The following is a 21,231-nucleotide window of genomic DNA, read 5'->3' as shown; positions in this document are numbered from 1 at the left end:
ATTTGAAGGTGCCCTCTACTTGACTGGCAAGAAGGGAGAGTCAGCAGTGGTGTTGAAGTTGCCCATCAAAAGTGAGTACCCGGGCAGCAGGCTGAGCAGGCATTCAGCTGCCCAGGTGTTCACTGTTCATGGGCAACTCCAAGGCCCCTGCCTTCTTAGCGTTCTTGATCTTTAAACCGGACTTGGACTGGAGAGGCCTCCAAAGAGAGGGCACCTTCAAATAGAAGTCACAAACTTCCCCACAGTGGAGGCTGGTGGCTCCAATGTCAGTGGAGTGGTAGATCCGCTCTGGTTTTCAGTCAGAACTCTAATGTGGACAGCTCCTTTAGAGTTCTAACTGGTTCTGACTGAAACCTGTAACAGATTCACTGCCCCACTGACATCGGAGCCACCAGCCTCCACTTGATGGTAATGTATATTACTTCATTTATTCAAAATATGGCAACCCATCCGTGCTGTGTTTGATAGCTGCTGAATGTAACCTCCTGGATCTCTGTCCAAAGTCCTGCTCTGGAGGCATTCCTTTGTGTGTGTAAGAGATGGTGCACACATACGCCTCATCTAACAACAAGGCAAGTCTGTTTTTCTTGCTTTGCACATGCAAGTTTATGCAGATCAAATTGATTAATTGGCTCATATTAATTGGATTGAACAATTAAAGTGTCTTTAATTAGATGGCAACCCTAAAAAATATGTAGACTTTTCTCATTTTGATCTGATGCTTATGGAGTTTGGAAATCTCTGATTTATTCCCTTCTCATCTAAGGGCTTGGCTCTTCCACAGGTTCTCTCTGGTCATAAGGTAATTTGTATAACTATATTCTAACCCACTGACTTCCATTTGCAGCTATAGGGGTGGGGGGGAATCACAAATGTGTCTCAGTCTGATCAATAGATTCAAGCCATTTCTTATACTGAGAACAAAGAGGCTAATAAGGGGGGATTAAATGCATACTTTAAAGGAACAGCCATCATTCACTAAAGAAGAGAGTTTAACAACAACAACAACAAAAATAGCCGAGCTTTTCGATGTGCTTGCATGTGTCTCTGGGAGAAGAATAAACAAATTACATTTTACTCTTCTCTTCATTTCTTTCCCCTAGAGTGCATTGTTCCATCAGCAACCAGTCCATGAACAATGCATCTTTCAAAGGGCTTCTAAAATGGTGCGACTGAACAGTCCTTTACTCATGAGTCAAACCCTTCTGTTACAGCAAATACAGTTATCTATAACCTGGCTAGGTAAAGGTAGCAAATTCCTCAAAAAATATCCACTTGTCATTCCACTAGGAAAACATTTCTCCCAAACATTGAAATTAGCAAGGTTATTACATAACACAGAGTTCAACTTACTCAGTAAAGAGTTGTGGGATGCAAGATCGTGTGCCGTTTCTTAAAGATAGCCATACTTACATTTCACTTCCTATATACGAATTTGAGCCAATGCCTAGAATTAATTGACCTTCTCACAATGTATATTCTGCCAAAATGATGATCTTGGTCACCTCTAGGTTTAATTTCTCTCTCTCACAGAGAGATATGCATCAGGCTTGCCAGTTCCTCATCCAGAGCTGGTGGCCATACCTTTCAATGTTCTGAGGCACAGAGAGGAAATGTAATGACTGCACCTCTTCATTCCTCACCTAACTTCCTACCTTCATTTCATTTCTTTTCTTTTTCCTTTCTTTGTGGCCAGCAAAATTTTAATTTTGTTCAACAGTATGCTGGAGGAGAAGTACAATGGCTGCACCCTCACTTGGAGCATTTAAACTTGAAATGCTCCAAGCGAAAGTGATGCCAATACATTTATTCTCCATTTTAAAGGTATAGGCGCCATCTCCAGAATGCTAAAGCCCATGATGGCTTATAAATCCACACTAGAACTTCATTTACCCATGTGAACGGGAAGGCTTTAAAACCTGTTCAAATAAACAGGCATTCAGATAAATGGGTTTTGCACTGGAGATAAGCAGCTTTTTCAAGCAGGTAGCTCATCGAAACCTCCGTTGTGTACTTCTGTAGGCTTTGTGCACGTCCACCCACACATTTGCAGCTCGACCCACTGAGGGCTTTGGCGATGAAGGCTTCATTGAACTGAAAGCCAGAGCGTTTTGAGAATCTCAAAGCTGCATAATACAATTCAGGGCTGTGCATGAGGTTTGAAACATATCTACATATTTATGTGGATGGATGGCCTGCCCCGCCCCTGAGTCTGAAAGCAAGGTAGCGTTCTGCTTCTGATTCATCCTTGGAACAATGCTGCAACATAGATCACAGTTTTCTCCGTTTTACAGATGTGTAAAAATTCCCATGGCCATATTGGGACAAGGATGTGGTATGAATAGATTCAGAAGTTTCCAATTCTGCAGTGGGTGGGGGTGGCGTTCTGCAGATTCCTCTGCTTTAAAAGCTCTTGTTTGCAACTCCTGGGGACTCTTGGATGGTTTAGTTAAAAAATAGAAATAAAACCCTGCTTGCATCAGAGGTGGGGAGCTGGAAGTGTTTTCACTGCAACATAAATATACAGGCTGTAAAGCCTGTGATTCAGAAAATTCGCCTGCAATATTCCCCTCAGCTGTTGCCATAGGTAACCAGCCTCTGCAAAACACTATTTACCCTGGAATGCAAGGAGACTTGGAGCTCAGCAAGGGCATACCAGTTAACCCCTTCCTAGCAAAAGAAAGAACACCAATGCAGAGATTCCAGCAAGAACAAAAGAAACCATTGCAGTTATGTAAGGCTCTCGACTTTTATTTTCCTGGCAGGGGTCCTGTGCCTTTACCAGGGACATGACAGATAGACGCTCAGCAGGGTGCACTTTTTTCCAGCCTTTGAATTACAAAGCCGGGGAGAAGCTTCAGCTGTTGGATCTTGCAGATTGTAAAGGCACAGGAACCTTGCTAAAAAGAAAAAAAGGGGGGTGGGAGGACAACTGCAGCTGGCAATATACGTTTCATCATGCAGCATTCCACAAATCTTTGCTTCACGGTTGCCAACTGACCAGAAAAGCATCAATCTTGGTGAATCTTCCACATTAGCTGGATTTGCAAGAATTAGCGGGTGGCCCTTTTTACAACATGGTGATAAACACGATCACCTACTTTTTGTTGCAGACAAATCGGTTGTGAAAGGCACAGCTACAGGGGCAGATTAAAACACTGGTAACCACCATTTTGCTGTACAGATCATGATAAAAATGTATGCAGAGAAAGAATAGACTCTTTCAGCCCGAATTGTCAGTGTATAATCTTGAGCCCCACAAGTCTCTGCCTTTTTTCTTCTTTCCACTCTTGTCCTTGCTTCACCTTGCTATGTTGCCAATATATTAGTCCAAGCTACTTTGAGTATTCACTGGGAGTGCCAGATTAGGAGCTATGCTGGTATCAGAACACTCCAGTTACAACCCCAGACTCAGGCCATCATCAGATAGGATTGGGTGTGTGTGTGTCGTGTTTCCTTACCATGGCTTTGCCCTGCTTCTGTCCCACGAAACTTCCTTTCTTCACACAGGAAGTAAACAATGACTAGGTGGCCCGTTCAGTGGGCGTGTTTATCACACTGCTTTCCCTGCACATAGCAGGAAATGGTGGCACATTTTGCTTCCATATCTATCAGATTTACTGGGGGGGGGTCTTATTTGTGGCAGTAGGAAGACCAGAAGGAGTGGGAGACAGACAGCATCATCAAAAGGACCCATGAAAAACCTGGAGTGGGCAGTAACGAGCATGTGATAAAACGCTCATCTGATGAAGCTCTCATAGGTGCCAGAGGCCTAAAATCCAAACAGAGCCATCTATGGTGGTAAAATCTTTAAATTAAATTATCTTTGGCAATTTTCTGCCTTTAACAAGGCCCCCAAATCTGTTGCTGGAAGCCAGTTGCCTCACCCTGCTGAATGATAGGGCCGGCCGGTTTCAGCACATCAGTTTAATTGGGGGAGCTGGCATGCTGTCATTAGTAAAATAATAATAATCCTCACTCAGCTGACTGGGTGATATGGGGCCAGTCACTCTCTCTCAGTCTGGCCTACCTTACAGGCATGTTGCATGCTGTACTGAATGCCTTGAAGAAAGGGCAGGAAAAAATAGAATAACTTTGCAACACCCATGTAGCACTGATCTACGAATGTATAAAATAGGGCGATTTTTTTTTAAAAAAAACATGCTAGCTTACATACTTAAGCATGCACATGTATAATTCAGCAGTCTGTGGTGTGTACAGGCGGTCTTTTTTCCAGCTCTAAACTTTTGGCACCAATCCTTTTTTAATTACTCCCATAAAATGCCACAGCCTCTGGCAGCTGGCATCAGCATCATAACCTCAGCCAGCAAATGTGGATTTGAGTAAGGAGAAGCCTTTCACAGTAACATTAAACATGGTCAATATCTTCACATAACAAGGCACTTTGGCTAATACTTGATTTTTCTTTTTTTAAGGTCTCTGTTTACCAGCTGAGGCCCTTTTGTTGGCTCCAAAGTGCTGGAAGCCTTCAAAGAGCTTAGCTTTAATTATTGCTGACTCACTGGGACAGGTGTGATTCATTAGCCTCCACCCTGAGGCCTCCTTCTTTCGTCCTTACCTTCGACCTTACCTTTTATTTTTTTCACACCTGCAGTTCAAGATTCCCCATCTTCAAATAAATGCACATGTTACTCAGGGAGGGCTTAACTTGCCTGTCAGATTCTCTGCAAAAAGAGGAGCATCTGGCCCAGCTGAATATTTTGTCAGCAGAATAGGCACGCATATTAGATAGTCTTTCCTCCAGACTGATTCTCATTATTTTGTTGCCTACCTCAGGCTGCTTTTTTTTTTTTTTGCAGACAATGCTAAACTCCTGGTTTCTCAGGTTCCTGGGTCGCTCTGGTCGCAACTGTCAGGGCTCTACCTTTCCTCATAAGAGTAGCCATGCTGGATCAGACCAAAGGCCCATTTAGTCCAGCACTCTGTTCACACAATAGCCAATCAGTTGTGTACGAGGGACCCACAAGCAGGACACGGTGCAACAGCACCCTCCTACCCATGTTCCTTAGCAACTGGTGTATATAGGCTTACTGCCTTTGATACTGGAGGTAGCACATAGCCATCACCACTAGTAGTCATTGATAGCCTTCTCCTCCAGGAATTTATCTAACCCTCTTTTAAACCCATCCAAATTGGTAGTCATCACCACATCTTGTGATAGCGAACCCCATTGTTTAACTATGCACTCTGTGAAGAAGTACTTCCTTTTATCTGTCCTGCATGTCTAACCAATTAGCTTCATGGGATGAGCTGTGGTTCTAGTATTATGGGACAAGGGAAAAAATGTCTCCCTACCCACATTCTCCACACCATGCATAATTTTGTACACCTCTATCAGGTCTCCCCATAGCCTCCTTTTTTCCAGGCTAAACAATCCCAGTTGTAACCTTCCCTCATAGGGAAGATGTGCCAGTCCCTTGGATAGCTCCTTTAGAGTTCTGACTGAAACACAGAGCGGATTCACCACCCTGCTGATAATGGAGCCAGCAGCCTCCACTGGAGCTAGCTTGCTATCCTAAGGGGCAATGGAAGACACTAGCCCTTTGCCAGTCCACGTCTGGATTAAAGGTAAACAACCATCAGAAGGCAGAGCAGAAGAGGCCTTGAAGTTGTTGATCAGCGGTCAGCACCTGGACAACAGGTTGAGCAAGGCACACAGGTCACCTGATAGCCATCTTCCACACCTGTGGCAAGGTGTACTGTATTTTATTTATTTATTTCAATTATAATAAATAATATTTCTAAATGTGTATCTATACATATAAATTAGCATATGGAAATTTTATGCAAATTGCTATCCATTTTGTATTCTCTTTTTTGGCCATTCATAAGTGGCCACCTTAAATGTCAGTCTGATCACCTTCTGTACATGCATTGGGATGTAGGTGCAGGGTGGGTCGGGGGAGGCCGGAAAGAACATCTTATTCTTATGACTCAGGCAACTGGCCCTGACCTCTGCTCTGACCCTGACCCAATAGGGCAATTCTTAAATGAAGGAAAGAAAGCAAGCAGAATCCATAACTATGCTTTCTATTACATGTGTTATTCTAGAGGCCTGTGCTTTTAAAACTGGTGGTAAAGCAGGGTTGTGTGTGGTTTGGGGCTTTCAAATTACAGATATACCATATTTCTTCGATTCTAAGACGCCATCGATTCTAAGACGCACCCCATTTTTAGAGATGTTTATTTGGGAAAAAAGGGCATCTTAGAATCGAAGAAATACTTCCCTCACCGCCCAGCCAACCTCCTCCCCCCCGCGCTTTCTTCTAATGGTTGTGTCCTTTTCTTTTTTCCCTCTGTGAGAGAAGAAACTGCCATTTGCGCGGGAAGAAGGGGGGGCGTTGAAACAAAGAGTAAACGTAACTCTCCAGTCCCGCTCTTTACTTGTCTGTGCACCAGGAGACGACAACATGCAAGTAAGTCCCATGGAAATCGATGGGACTTACGAATAAATTTGCCTAACAAAAAACCAGGCGCTTACCCAACCAGCTCCTCGCTCGCATGGCTTGAGGCTGCTGCAGGAGCTTCCTCTTTTCCTCTTACCGTATTGCTTCGATTCTAAGACGCAGTCCATTTTTAGAGCTGTTTATTTAGGGGAAAAAGTGCGTCTTAGAATCGAAGAAATACGGTAGGACATATTACAAGGAGGCCATGTTTGCAGATGGCCACTTCTGCCAGTCCAGTCAGCTGATGTACATGGAATGGTGGTGGTAGGGAGGTGGCTGCCATCTTGTCCTTCACACCAGGCAGCAAACTGTCCTGGGCTCAGCCTGGTGATCAGTGTTCTCAGATCTGATACCACCACCAATACAGTGTTCAGCAAGAAGGAGGGGAACATCCTTGTTCACAGCAGCCTGCTGTTGAGCCTGAGAATCTCCAAATCAGTTCTTCTCTGAGGGGAAACACTCCCAGTCCTTGTCTGAGAGGAAGCTCTCAATCCTTGCTTGAGGATAGTGGCTGTCATGCTCTACAAATAGGTTACACCCAAACCGCATCAACGAAAACCATCCTGAAGGTGTTGTTATGGCAAAGAAGTATCGAGGTCTCTTATTGTTAATCTCTAGACTACTTTGAAAAAGTCACCAGTACCACAATGAAATTCTATTTCACAGCTCATGTAAGAAAAACCTTCAGATCATTATTTCTTTTCTGCACCCTCCTATTTCCTGTGTGTATTTTCTCACTGTCTGCAGGCAGGTGTCATTGTGCCCTAAATCTGTACTTAGCTCTAGAGCTTCCTTCTCAAGTGTACCTCAGAATAGAGTCTTGTTTTGCTTGGGAACTGAAGAGTGGCTTCGGACCAAGCAGATAAAATGGATGTATAGGTTTGCAGCTGCCTCTTGAGCTTATAATATTCAAGCAGGGAAGTTGTGTGTCTCTACCATCATGAGACAAATGAGCTCCAAATGCAGTGCCTTAGTGAAGTTATGTGACTTATAACTTTCCTCTGCAGACATTACATTGGATATGCAGTGGAATTTTAGGATGTTTTAATAGTGTATACTATGTTTTTAATTCAGTTTTATGTATTTTATACTTACTGTTGTTCCACGTCTCAATCCAAATGGAGAGGCGGGTAAGAAATAAAATTATTATTATTATTATTATTATTATTATTATTATTATTATTATTTGTCTGTGTCACTCTTGCATCCATTTTCACTCCTTGGTTGCAATGTCTGAATCTTACACCCAGTTGCATACCTCTTTGGTTCATGCCAAGTGTAGATCTCTTTTAGCAGTCTCCAATGCACACACTACTGCTAACATAAGTTATGTTGAACTAGTGTAAACTACCTCTAGCACAAGGCCAACAGTGTTTGCTGGTGTGATGGATTTCCATGGAAAACCCGTCTCACTAGCAAATACTATATGCTTTGCACTAAAGATAGTTTGTGCTGGCACAGTGTCATTTACACAGAACCTGGGCAGGACTATGCAGGTATAGACTGGTTGTAAGTGAGCTATAATTTGGAACACAGAAGAGGAGGGAAGCTTGACACTTGCCCTCACCGAGAACAGGGGGCAGGGGCACTCTTAATTACTCTCCTATAATTGAATGACTGCCTTTAACTACCATGGGGAAGAATGGGAGTACTCAGTTCGGAGACAATCGTGTAGAGGAGCCAAAACTTCACCACCGCTGACCATGGACTGTAGCTCTTTCATTAGAAGAGGTACGATGTAGCTCTTTATGCAAAGCACACATTACAGGAAGCATGAGGGGAGCCTGCACCCTGCAATATTGGGCCTTCCTTCCATACATCTGCTATGCTTATCTAGCTTACCCACAACCGTACTATCAAAAACTCTTTTCACAGTCTATGCCTAAAATTTGTGCCTGTTATCTTCCATCAAATGTTGGAGAGCATTGTACATTTCAGCACTACGGGGAAAAGATTGTGATTCCTCTACCCCAAACAGCGTCCTGCATTCATTCCATTGTGCAAGAGTTCTAGGGTTATCACCTTTTGGTTTTTAAGGCCCTATGGAGTGTGTCATTAAAAAAATAAATAGGTTCTGGGCTTTCAAAATCCAGCCAGACCAGTTGGAAACCAGTCAGGAGGCAATCCAGTCCGACTGGAGGCCAAGAGTGTGCTGAGAGCGTCTAGATGAAGAGGAAATGAACTCAGAAACAGCCATGGTATTGAGCGCCACGTATGTACATCCTTTCTTGGCCTGAAAGATTGTGACATGTTCTGCTTCTTCTTTGCTGTGTGTTTGTCTCTCTCCTGCCATGCTGCTGTGCAAGAGGTCAGAGTTGCCTGTGTGATCTGCTTATTTCGATGCTGTTTAGAGCCATTGTATTCCCTGGTTCCTTCTTTCGTAGACACCATCCCACCAAGGCTGTTCTTTCTTCCTCCTTCCTATTTCTTCTTAGATTGGTCACAGAGGTGATCCCACCCAATTAGGGGTCAGGCAGTCAAACTGATGACATCACAATGTATGTTTATGTTAGAGCAGCTACCACCATGGGCCAGGAGGATAGATTGGAAAGTAACCTCAATCCCTTGGGAATGGGCTACAGAGCAGTAGATTATTTATTAATTTATCTGATTACTTATTTAGTTATTATTTGATTATTTATTTGTTTATTAGATTTATAAAAACCATACCCTCCACCTAGTAAGCACTCAGAGTGATGTGCAATAAAAACGTTAAAGCTTCACATAAAACTCAACAAACTGCTATTGCGTTTTAAATCTCTGCATTGCTGCTAAGTTTTATTTTTGGGTTGTACTTTTATTCTGTAGCTTTAAACTTTTACATTTTATATTGTGCTTCACTGATGTAGTTTGTGGTTTTAATTGTTGCGAACTGCCCAGAAGGCTTTAGCTGTCGGGTGGTATAGAAATGAAATAAATAAACAAAGGAACAAAAACATTAGAAACTAAACGAACTCTCTTCCTTGTTCTTATGGCATATCAAGAGTGTTCCAGGGAAATCTCCTGTACAGAAAACCTTCTGATTCTAAGGTGGCCAAAAGTGCCCTTCCTCATAAGCCAGAAAAGAAGGTTTGAAAACCTTGGTGCCTGTAGAACAAAGGAGAGAGGGAGAGAACATTTGGAAAGAGATGCCTGTTGGGCATCAAAGGGTTACTGGCTGTAAAGCTGCATTCTCTGGAGGCAGGCAAAAGCAAGTGTGAGACAGTGAGGTCAGCATTACCTTCCATTGCTGAGGGCCCCTGGCCTGACAATGTCAACATTCCAGTACATTCCAGCCTTCCACAATAAGCGCCTTCATTGCTCGTATTTCCTGACCCCCTTTGGATTAAAGCATGTGAAGTTAAATATATGTACAGCCTGGCACATAACACGCTGCTCCAGAAATAGACTGACGGGAAACCGTCTGCAGCTGTTGCTGCATAACACTCATTATCTATGTCAGGTTCATCAGCCAGGGAAGCATGTGGGGTGGGGGGGGAGGGGAGGGAGGGGAAGAGAGGATGTGCAGTTCCAGAGACATGGGTCGCCAAGGTGCACTGCCAGTGGGAATGGTGCCATATTGTGTGCTATCATTTCCCCGACGCTGAAAGCTACCTGAAAAGAGAAGGGAATAGACAGATCACATTGGACAGCATGAGGAAATCACTATAGGTGTTTTGTTTTGTTTTTGAGGTTTATGAGTTGCTGGTTTGGGATATTGAGGGGTAGTTTTTATGGTGTCTTCATTTTCTGATGCTTGTCTGTTGCATTTTGCAGATTTATTGTATGTTGATGGGCAGGAGTTCTTCTGGTTCTTTAACTTTAAACTGGAATTGGTCAGGGCAGTGCTTCAAAGAGAGGACTTTTTCAAATAGAGGGCTATGGCCACCCTGCTTCATACTGCGGTGGAAGTCCAGAGAGCTTCGGCTATGGGGCGGTATACAAATGCAATAAAATAAATAAATAAATAAATAAAGGGCTAAGGCAGATCCAAAAACTGGGTGTGGCTACTGAAAAGGCTCTTCCCCTGGTCTCTCTCTCTCAGAGCTCCATCACACCGGGGGTGGGGGGTGGGGAGAAACATGCTCCCTACTGTCGCTTCTCCGCCCGTGTTTTCGTTCTTCAGTTACTTCCTCTTTCAAAAGAGGAAGTATACAACAAGCATGAGGCCCATTGAGTCTGCTGTTGTAATGGCGCTGCTTCTCCTGCAGAAGAGAGCAGCAATTCTGGGTTTAAAAATACATCGGACTTAACCAGGAGGTTTTATGTCATGAAAGGAAGGCCAGAAGGGGCAGAAGGCGCATGGGAGGCAGACAACATCATGTGAGAGACCTGAGCAAACTCCATGAGTGGCCAGTAAAACGCGTGCAATAAAATGCTCATCGGATGGACCTTTCTGACTCTTTCTCTGCCGCATTGATCTGTCTGTCTATTATATCCATTTGTATTTATAGTGCTTTTGAGTGTTCAGAGCACTTCACATATATTATCTTGTAATCCTTATAACAACCCTGAATGGTAGATAGGTATTATAACTCCAAATTTGCAGATGGGGTGGTCAGTGGTGTGGGGACTGAAGCTGCAAAAGTATGGCTCATCTAAATCTACCTAGGTAGTACATCTTGGCAGGGTGGGGTTCTTCCAACCCAGGATTTTCTGATTCATCACTCAGTCTCTTAGCCAGGATTTGACATAGCTTAGAAGGATAGGTCTATCAGCAACTATTAGCCATGATAACTAAACATGGAACGACCAGATTCATAGGAAGGATATCTCTCCAATGTTCACTTTGATAATAGCTCCCTTCATTATGAGGGATCTGACCAGGTACTGTTGGAAAGGGAAAAGCTGGAGTATACACACCTTTGGGAGGGCCGACCCTACTGTTAGGCAGCTACTTCAAGGTGGCAGATTTTGGGGGTGGGTCAGGGCAGGGAACAGCAATGAGTTAGGACAGAGCCTGCCCTATGTACCCTAAGCTAGCCTGTTGGTCTCAGGTGTGGTGGAGGATACTGTGCTGTCACCAGTGTTGAAGAAAGGTTCAGCTGTCAGTCTTGGCCAGCTTCTGTATATGCACTGGGCAGGGTGGGGTGGCACCATTTTGTCCTTAGCATCAGGCAGCAAAATATCTTGGGCCAATCCTAACCTCTGGTCTGATCCTGGGGGGGGGGGGGAGATTTTTAAATCGAGGGAAGGAAGCAGTTAGAAGCCATAATTACGCTTCATATCACATCTATTATCTTAATGGCCTATGCTTTTAAAACACTGGTGATAAAATGAGACTGTGTGCGGTTTGGGGTTGTTGAATCACAGATACAGGACATGTTATAAATAGGCCGTGTTTGCACATTGCCATTTCTGGGCGTGGGCTGAAATGCTGATGTAAAGTTTCTGTAGGCAGGGGAAAGTATCAGCTGGGGCCAAAAGCAGGGAAAGTTTGGGTGCTTTCTAGACTGCAGACTCATCTCACTCAGAGCAGCAGTGAAGAGCACCAATAATAGAGGCCTGGCCAGAGTCCTGCGTGTGCTGAATGCATGCCCTGTAACGCGCCCCAGAATCCTTAGCAATACACAGGGGTTCCATGGGAGACATATGGCAGGAGGCCAGTGCAGAATGGCTTCTTTGACGTTGGAAATAAAACACTTCCATAGCAGATAAAAAAAAAAAAAAGGAAGCCAATTTGTTGTGTCCGTATCGTTCTTTTTCACAGCGTGCTCCTCCTGGTACATTCTTGCTCTTCGCTCTCTGCCTTCCCTTTTCTTTTCAGCTGGTGTTGTCGAAGGCTTTGATCTCTTGAATTCCTGTGGGCAGCTCGGGGCTGAGAAGTTCTACCCTTCACACGGCCCCTGACTGAAAGAGCTCCAAACCTTGGAAAGCGACGGAGAGGTGGAAGGCAGGGCAGAGCAAAAAATAACCTCCCCAGTAAAAGCAGCTGTGTCTTCCCCCTCAAGGCATACCGGGGTGGGTGGGGGCGGCGGGGAGAGGAAAGGAAGAGCTGGTGGACAAGTTTAGATTGTAAAACTCTTATTGGGCGCTGGAAAGGGGTGAGGCCAAGAGAAGTTTAATGTAGGATAAAAATGCAAACCCTTTTAAATCTCTTAGTGTTTGGCTTAACCTTGCCTTGACTCTGCAAAGAGCACTAAGGAAGGATGAGCTTGTATTAGAAACAGGATTCTCTCCCTCCACGCCCCTCCCCAGCAAGCTAGCGACGTTACTACCACACAGCAGTGCAGAGGAAATCTTCCCATATTGATTTCTGGCTGCTAAGGGTGGGGCCTGTTTGTCTGCCCCCTCCTCTCTCTTCCATTAACGTAAGTGTCACTGAGACGCCGAGGCGGCTCCAAAATGATCTTTGGCTGAATGTGCATATTTTCCTTACCCTGGATTTAAGGTGGCCTCTTGCCACTGGTAATTCTGTATTAAAGCAGATTTATGACAGGCCGCACTAGAGTGCTTGTCAGCTTTCTCCACTCAAAAAGGAGAGGTTTGGGGTGGCACGCCGTCCTGTGCCGTCTGGTTCTGCCCTGCTTGCCAAGGGAATGCCCTTTATTCTTTGCTGCGGAACACCTTGGATAGTTCCCTTAGAGTTCTGACTGAAACCCAGAGCCCTGCTGGCATTGGAGCCACCAATCTTTACTGTCTCTCCCCCCACCCCCCGGCTTTACTGCAGAAAATCCTGGTCACTGCAGTGATCTGGCCAGGACAATGCAAGTGACCTAAGGCAACGGCACTGGCTCTTTAAATGCTGTGTGTGTATAGTTATCTTTGCTGGGCGTGCCATTAGAACAGGCCTCATTCTCTTTCCTGGGTGGAGGGCTGGACATAGAATTTCCTGTAAAAAGGGGAAACAGGAATAAATTATGGGGGTCCCCAGACCCGATCAGTTATTATTATTATTATTATTATTATTATTATTATTATTAATATTATTAATTTATATAGCACCATCAATGTACATGGTGCTGTACAGATAACACAGTAAATAGCAAGACCCTGCCGCATAGGCTTACAATCTAATAAGTTGTAGTAAACAATAAAGAGGGAAGGAGAATGCAAACAGGCACAGGGAAGTGTAAACAGGCACCGGGTAGGGAGAAGCTAACAGTATAGAGTCAGAACAAACTCAATATTTGAAGGCTATAGGGAAAAGAAAAGTTGCACTCTTCCTTATTCCCCCAGAGTCAGTGTGGTCTTGTGGTTAGAATGTTGGAGTAGGATCAGGCAGACCCAGGTTCAAATGCTTACTCACTGGGTGACCTTGGCCCAGTCACTATCTTTCAGCTTGGCCTACCTTGCAGAGTTGTTTTGAGAATAAAAGAGAAGGACACGTGGACACTTCCCTGAGCTCCTGGAAGAAAGGGTAACAAAAATGCAGCCAATAATACTAATAAATGGGCAGAGTACGGATCCACGGTGCTGTCAGATGAGGCTTTTATGGCGCCATCATCCTACTTCATTCCTGGAATTTTAATTGGGTTTTTTTTTCCAGATGTTATCGTCTTCCGCACACAACCCTCCCATGTTTTCCCACTGCTTCTTCCATATTTTTTCTTGCAACAACAACAACAAAAGTTAAGGAAGTTAAGATGGAATAGTTGCATAATGTATTTTGATGGGCAGTGCTAGGAGCCTTCCATCTGGAAGATCCCCCGATCTCCAAGACTTTTAATAGGTGGTTGTCTGTGACTGTTCATTTACAACAAGGGATGGGCAGAAGGTAGATCAGGATCTACTGGTAGTTCTTCATCGTGGTCTCTATGCATCACACATATGGGCTCTGCGCCTGCGCTGAGACCTAGATCGGAACCTCCAATAGCTAAGCGACACGCTTTTGGGCGGGAACCCCTCCCCCACGCCACTGCGCATGTACCGTGGGTTCCCGCCCTTACCTCAGTTTTTTTCCGTCCGCCATCGTGCTAGACGCTAGTTTCTAACCTCCAGAAAAGAACTATTTCAAAATTTATATACTTACCTTTTCTTCTACTCTCTTTCAACTATTCTCTTTTTCCTCCTATAAAAAAAAAAAAAAAAAATATTAGTAGATATAGTACAAATTTTTCCAACGCTTCAGCTGAGGCGAATGGCAGTGAAGGCCCCATTTCGTAAATGCGTGTCCTGTGGGGCTAAACTCCCGCCGACGGACGGGCATTCTTTGTGTGTACTCTGCTTAGGAGAAAGCCACAAAGTTCAATCGTGTCACCACTGTATGGCGTTCACAAAGCAGACGCGCAAAAATAGAGCAGACAGACTTCGCTCTATCTTGTGGGAGAAGGCGCTTCGAGCTACCGAGCCAAAGAAGGCCAAAATGGACAAACCACCTACAAAAACCTCCGATACTGAACTTGAAATATCCTCGTTCGTAGTGGGAGATGAGACCGTGGCGCACTATAGGGCTGAGATACCCCTCACGCCAGGACGGTCACTAGTGAGCTCCGCGGCTAAAAAACTTTCAATAAAAGCCCGGACTCCTAGATCCTCCGAAATGGAGAAGAAGAAGAAAAAGAAGAAAAGGCTGGAAAAGTCCTCACCGAGGCATTCTGGAAAATCAAAATCCAGCGGTACCGTGCCGACCTCGCTACCGACAGCGACGGCAACTTCTTCGGTACCGAACCAGCCATCGATACCGTCTATGGTATCGACACCCACTAGGCGAAGACAACATGAGCCCCCGAGCCTCTCAGAGGGGGAAATCAGAGATTCGGCCTCAGCGGCCTCAACACGAGACCCGGCACGCCTCACTACAACAGATGAGGCGGCCGAAGTGCCTAGACCTGGAACTCCTAGACCTGCTCCAATAGAGGTGCAGCAGTCTCCTAGGCCGGATTGGGATCGATCTTCCCAGGTTGCCTACTATAGACCCGAAAACAGGTACTATGATTGGGAAGGCTATCGGCCACATGATTACCTTCCCGAGGGAAGGAGTCTACAATATCCCCCAGAGGCATATTTTGCTTATCCGCCGCCTCCAACAAGGGTTTGTCGAATGCCAGTGGCCCCACCGTTGTCTCACCATTCATCGCCAGCATCAACCCTTCGACGTCGAGCCGATGCGTCTCCGCATCGACCAGCACCACAACAAGATCAAGCGCTGCAGCCTATTCAACAGCAAATCGAGGCGCCCTCTTCACCAGATAACGACTATCCCTCTGATTCAGAATCGGCACTCTCTATCGCTCCATCAATCCCATCACCAGAAGACGCGGTCTACTCAACTGACCCGGCTTCGCCGTCGGATGACTCTGGGAGATTTGCCGAACACGTTCTAAGAATGGCTCAATCCCTAGGTTTAGATATTCAAAAACCGGAGGACCAGGTGCAAGACAAAATCTATGACGTCTTCCATACCGAAGATAATACACCGGTAGCCATCCCATTGCCTCAAACGCTAATACAAACTGCTCAGCTAGCATGGAAGACTCCTACAACTAATCAGCCTAACTCTAGGAAATTAGAGTCTATGTACAGAATTCAAGTCAAGGACGCGGGTTTTCTGTTACAACATCCAAAACCCAACTCCATAGTTGTGGAATCCGCACAAGGACGATCACAAAGAACCCATTCGGCACCTACTGACAAAGAGGGCAGGAAGCTTGATGTAACAGGAAGAAAAATTTATTCTTCCTCATCGCTTGGCATCAGGGCAGCCACTTATGAAGCAACTATGGCCAGATACCAATTATTTCTCTGGCAAAAGATAGGGTCGTTGTGCGATCACCTTCCAGAAGATAAACGGGAATTAGCCAGGGTATTTCAATCTGAAGCGTCTGCCATAGCCAGGCAACAACTTTCCACGGTGAGGCACCAGACAGATTGCCACTCCAAGGCTATGATGGGCGCCGTAGCCCTAAGAAGGCACGCTTGGCTCAGGTCTGCTAATTTAACAACTGAGACCAAAGCCAGGATTGAAAGCTTACCCTTTGACGGGGAAGGACTTTTCAACTCCAAGACGGACGAGGCGCTAGATACCATCTATAAGGCCCGTATGACAGCTAGAAGGATGGGTTTCAATGCACCATCCCAACAATACAAACCGCGTCGTTGGACAAAACCACCTGCCCAACAATACCAAAACAGGCCATATTATCAACCCCATCCTAGGCAACAACAACAGCAGTTGCAGAAGAAGAGACCCTTCCAGAGTCGATTCCAGGGGGATAAACGTCAACCTGACTTTAGCAAAAAACAGCGGGTTTGACTCCCGTGCCCCAAATCTACCACCATTTTTGAACCGCCTAGCACCCCATTTCCATCAGTGGGAGTTAATAACAACCGACTCCTGGGTGCTCACTATCATCAAGCAGGGCTACGCCATCGAATTCAATGTCCTTCCTCCTCCTTCGGGACCGAAAGTAACAGCACCGTCCGCACCTCTTCTCCTCGAAGTCCAGACCCTCCTATCGAAGGGAGCTATCTCTCCGGTGCCACCACATCAAATCAACCAGGGATTCTTCTCCCGCTACTTCATGGTCCCGAAGAAGGATGGCGGTCTTCGACCTATCATGGACCTAAGAAATCTAAACAACTATATCAGCCCCAAGAAATTCCGTATGACAACGGTTTCTTCGGTACTCCAACTCCTTCACGCAGGCCTTTGGTTCGCGGTGGTAGATTTGAGGGATGCTTATTTCCATATAGCGATCAGGGAGTCACATCAACCTTACCTGCGATTCGCCATTGGAACTCAACAATTCCAATTTTCCGTTCTCCCTTTCGGACTCTCGACGGCGCCCAGGGTCTTCACGAAGACGATGGCAGTCGTCTGCGCCCATCTAAGACAAAAACAAATTTTCATCTATCCATACCTGGACGACTGGCTGCTGGTAGCGGAGAACAAATCCACGCTACGGGACAATATATCTACGACCCTCAACTTATTGAATTCGTTAGGCCTCTGGGTCAACGAAGAAAAGTCCATTCTAACTCCTCAAAGGAAGATAGACTTTATAGGGGTGACTTTATCATCCCTGGATGGCAAAGCTTTCCTTCCTCTGGCCAGAGCAAAGATGCTTCACGACTCCATCGTCGATATCGAGAAGCGAACAAGACACTCAGCCTGGACAATTCAAAGGCTACTTGGCTTGATGGCAGCCACTACGGCCGTCATCACGTTTGCGAGGCTTCGCATGAGAGTTTTACAAGGATGGTTCCTGAGAACGTTCGACCTTCGCCTCAACGCTCACAGAACCTTTCTCTCCATCCCGAAACAAGTACGGGCATCGCTGAAATGGTGGCGCTCGATGGGGAATTTGTTGGAAGGCGTCCCGTTTCAACGACTATCGCCTTCGGTAACGATCGCTACCGATGCTTCCATGGAAGGCTGGGGAGCCCATTGCAACAACCTTACTGCACAAGGGCGATGGCCCCCCTCGTTGAAGGAAGAGCATATCAACCACCTAGAACTCTTGGCAGTGGAGTATGCGATAAAGACTTTTGCCCAGATCATCGAGGGCAGAAATGTCCTGATAGCCACAGACAACACCATGGTAGTCTGTTATATCAACAGACAGGGTGGAACCAGGTCGTACCCGTTGACTCGATCTGCAACCAGAATATGGAATTGGTGTATAAAGAGGGATACTTACCTTGTGGCGGTTCATGTTGCAGGGAAGGACAATGTCATCGCAGACTCACTCAGCAGGTCCTTCCACACCGACCACGAGTGGGAGCTCGACGTCGATACCAGGGAACACCTCTTTCGATGCTGGGGGTATCCAGCCGTCGACGTCTTCGCCACCGAGGGAAACGCAGCCTGCTCCAGGTTCTGCAGCAGAGCTGGAAAAGGAGAAAATTCACTAGGAGACGCATTCACAAGAACGTGGAAAGGAAATCTCCTATACATCTTTCCTCCGTTTCCTCTCCTAACAAGAGTCCTAGCGAAGATCAGGATGGACAATTCGGACTGCATCCTAGTAACACCGTGGTGGCCAAGACAGGCCTGGTTTCCGCATGCTCTTCGACTATCGAGACAAATTTACATCAGGCTCCCGTCGATACCGAACCTCTTGTCTCGACACCGGGGCGAGGTTCGGCATCCAGATTTATCCACACTGAAGATGACGGCGTGGAGGATAATCCCAACGCCTCTCTCGGTACCGTAAATTTAACAGTTGATCAAATATTGATGGCATCGAGGAAACCGTCAACGAGGAAATCTTACGCCAAGAAGTGGCAAAGATTCCTAATTTTTGCTTCAAAGAGCAATCAGCCAGCAATCTCATGTCCTATTTCTACAATACTAGAATATTTGCTGTCGCTTTACCAACAAGGTCTAAGACTGTCCTCGATCAGGGTTCACCTAGCTTCGATAGCAGCGTTCCATGACGGTGTCGAAGGGTATTCGCCCTTCTCACACCCCCTCTCGAAAACATTCTTGAAGGGGTTAAAGAATACGATACCGACCATCAAGAACGTCGTACCTTCATGGAGCTTATCTGTGGTCTTACAGTCACTGACTGCTAAACCCTTCGAGCCTATGGCTACAGCCGACCTTAGACTTTTATCATTTAAGACAGTTTTCCTGATAGCCATCACCTCTGCGAGACGTGCAAGCGAGCTTAGAGCTCTCAGAATTGACCCACCTTTTACAGTGTTTCATAGGGACAAAGTCGTTTTACGCACTGACCCTTCATTTCTACCTAAGGTGGTGTCGAACTTTCATGCCTCCCAGGACATTATTCTCCCAGCGTTCTTCCCGAGCCCAACGACGGCAATCGAGACTTCTCTCCATACGCTCGATGTAAGGAGAGCCCTAGCCTTCTACAAAGCTAGGACTGAAAGTTTTAGAAAAACTAAACAGTTATTTGTTTGTTATGGAGAGCCATCTAAGGGCTTGGCCGTCTCATGCCAGAGACTATCAAGGTGGATTGTAGAGACAATTAATCTTGCCTACTCTCTATCAAAATTGGAACTGCAACAGTCAGTTAAGGCTCATTCCACTAGAGCTGTAGCAACATCTGTTGCATTCAGCAGGGGAGTCTCCCTGACAGATGTCTGCAAGGCTGCAACGTGGTCTACTCCGTCCACGTTTGTCAGGCACTACAACGTGGACACTCGAGCCCGTCAGGACTGCACCTTCGGGAGAGCTGTGCTCTCGGAAGTCCTGAGATGACAGCTAACCTAAAGAGCTCTGAGGCTGGGACATGATGCACCAACCCACCTCCAAAGGTATGTCAGCTTGCTACTCGCCCATATGTGTGATGCATAGAGACCACGATGAAGAAATGCAGGTTGCTTACCTGTAACTGTAGTTCTTCGAGTGGTCATCTATGCATTCACACAACCCACCCACCAACCCCGCTTGGTGGCATATGTTATTCTTTATTAGAGCACTGTATACATGTGTTATGATACATCTGAAACTGATTAATTATATTCATGTTTATGGGAGCACGATGTCAGACTCCTATGAACTGAGGTAAGGGCGGGAACCCACGGTACATGCGCAGTGGCGTGGGGGAGGGGTTCCCGCCCAAAAGCGTGTCGCTTAGCTATTGGAGGTTCCGATCTAGGTCTCAGCGCAGGCGCAGAGCCCATATGTGTGAATGCATAGATGACCACTCGAAGAACTACAGTTACAGGTAAGCAACCTGCATTTCTCATGATTTGCACGAGATCAGCAAGGATTTCTGACTCCAAAGTGTTTAACAGTAGCAACAACAAAATAATCCCCCCTCTCATCTAATTTAGAGCCTCGTGTGGCGCAGAGCAGTAAAGCAGCAGTTTCTGCAGCTGAAACTCTCCCTACGGCCTGAGTTCGATCCCAGCGGAAGCTGGTTTCAGGCAGCCAGCTCGGGTCGACTCAGCCTTCCATCCTCCTGAGGTCGGTAAAATGAGTACCCAGTTAGCTGGGGGAAAGGTAATAAAGGCCGGGGAAGGCAATGGCAAACCACCCCGCTATAAGGCCTGCCAAGAAAACATCAGCGAAAGCTGGCGTCCCTCCAAGAGTCAGTAATGACTCAGTGCTTGCACGAGAGGTTCCTTTCCTTTCCTTCCCTCATCTAATTTAGGCTTCTGAAATGAAGAAAGCAGGTAACTGGGAGTGGACATGTATTTTATTTATTTTATTTGAATAATAATCCTTATATACCTCTTAATGTTAAATATCTCCAAGCAGTTTGGAAATACTATTACAAACTATTTCATCTAAAACAAAACAATACATTTAAAATACACTATTAAAATAATTTATAAACTACAATAATATACAGACACAATACAAAAAGAAGTAAAATGGAACAGGATGTGATCAATTGCAATTATTTGCAAGCCAAACAAAGCCTGGATGAACAAGTGCATTTTTAGGAGGCATTTGAAACGTACCACATTTTCTGCCTCCTGAAGTACACAGGGGAGGGTTTTCCAGAGAGTGGGCGCCACCACTAAGATATGACATGGTGACATTCTGTTGGTTGCGGAACAGCCAGCAAGACCTTCTCAGAAGATCTTCATGGTCCGATGGGCATATATAGGGGAAGGTGGTCTGCTAGGTATCTTGGTCCCAAGTTGTTTAGGGCTTTTGTGTGAAAGGACTGGGGGTCCAGTTCAGTTAAGAACATAAGAGCCATGCTGGATCAGACCAAGGGTCCATCTAGTCCAGCATTCTGTTCGCACCATAGCCAATTAGCTGCCCACAGGAAACCCACAAGCAGGACATGAGTGCGAGAGCACCCTCTCACCCATGTTCCCCAGCAATTGATGTACATAGGTATACTGCCTGTGATACTGGAGGTAGCACATAGTCATCAGGACTAATAGTCATTGATAGTCTTCTCCTCCATGGCAGCCG

This window comes from Elgaria multicarinata, chromosome 2 (genome assembly GCF_023053635.1).
Source record: "Elgaria multicarinata webbii isolate HBS135686 ecotype San Diego chromosome 2, rElgMul1.1.pri, whole genome shotgun sequence".
Classification (NCBI taxonomy): Eukaryota; Metazoa; Chordata; class Lepidosauria; order Squamata; family Anguidae; genus Elgaria; species Elgaria multicarinata.
Note: the sequence above shows the minus strand (reverse complement) of the source record.